At 37.9% G+C, this 1,511-nt stretch overlaps 1 pseudogene; it reads right to left on the bottom strand.

Annotated features, from left to right (window-relative positions):
* Positions 1–1,511, bottom strand: part of LOC102811913 — a 101,739-nt pseudogene that overhangs the window by 75,480 nt on the left and 24,748 nt on the right.

The raw sequence follows: 1,511 nt of genomic DNA, 5'->3' as shown, positions 1-1,511 counted from the left end.
TATATATATATATATATCACACATATATATATCATCTATTTGTTGTTGTTGTTGTTGTTGTCAAGTGCCATCGAGTCAGAACTGACTCATAGCGACCCCATGTACAGCAGAACAAAACAATGTCTGATCCTGAGCCGTCACTACTGCCGCCACACTCGATGCCATCAATGATGCCACCTGGCCGATCCATCTGGTTGGGGGTCTTCCTCTCTTTCTCTGACCCTCCATCTTACCCAACATGACATCCTTTTCCAGCGACTGTTCCCTCCTTACAATATGTCCAAAGTATGAGAGACGAAGCTTAGCCATCCTGGCCTCCAAGGAGCAATTTGGCTACACCTCTTCCAAAACAGATCTATTGGTTCCTTTGGCAGTCCATGGCACTTTTAGTATTTTCCTCCAACACCACAATTCAAAAGCATCTATATATCTATATCTATCTGTCTATCTATCTATCTATCTATCTATCTATCTATCTATCATCTATCTATCTATCTAATTTGTTTTTCAGTGCCATGGATTCATTTTGACTCAGAGTGACCTTGTATAGAGTTTCCAAGAAACGACTGGTGAGTTTGAACTGCTGACTTTGCAGTTAATAGATATGGAGTCCTGGTGCAGCACTGTAGGATAAGCACTGGACTGCAAGGTCAGTTTTAACTGCAAAATTTGTGGTTCAAACTCACCAGCCACTCCTCGGAAATTCTATACAGGGTTACTTTGAGTCAAAACCTACTTGACAGACACTCCACAACATTCACTATATTGCCCGTAGAGCCTTTTAATATTGCATGTAAAGACTTGAATTTTTTCTTCAGTTCTTTCAGCTTGAGAAATTGTGAATATGTTCTTCCCTCTTGGTCTACACATTTTATTTTAATACTTTACTTTGTTTCCTTTAACTTCCCTTTGAAATTATCTGTTCAGTCTTTTACCTCTTCATTTCTTCCATTTGATTTAGCTTTTCTATACCCAAGAGCAAGTTTCAGAGTCTCTTCTGTCATCCATATTTTTTCTTTCTTTCCTGCCTTTTAATAATCTTTTGCTTTATTCTTGTGTGATTATTAACGTCATTCCATAACTCTTCTGGTCTTCGTTCCTTATTGTCATCACATATGTTCTTGAGATGCTTTCTAAATTTAGGTGGGATATACTCGGGGTCATATTTTGGCTCATGTAGGCTTTTAGAATTTTCTTCAACTTCTGCCTGAAATTGCATTTGTGATCTCTTCTACAGTCTGTCTGCAGTTTTGTTTTGGATGTTATTCAATTGGTGGAAACAATTTACAATTTGCCAAATGATGGATGATCAACATGATTAAATTAAAATTAAAACACCCAGAGTACTCTGAATTCATATTTTATATTGAACAGATTTGTGAAGTGCCAATCTTCCTGTCTCTCCAATTTCTCAACACCACAACTCAAAGGCATCAATTCTTCTACGATCCTCCTTATTCACTGTCCAGCTTTTGCATCCATATGAGGCTATTGAAAACACCATGGCCTGG

This window comes from Chrysochloris asiatica, unplaced genomic scaffold, assembly GCF_000296735.1.
Source record: "Chrysochloris asiatica unplaced genomic scaffold, ChrAsi1.0 scaffold00108, whole genome shotgun sequence".
Classification (NCBI taxonomy): domain Eukaryota; kingdom Metazoa; phylum Chordata; class Mammalia; order Afrosoricida; family Chrysochloridae; genus Chrysochloris; species Chrysochloris asiatica.
The sequence above is the reverse complement of the archived record's forward strand: the minus strand, read 5'-3'. Positions and strand labels throughout refer to the sequence as shown.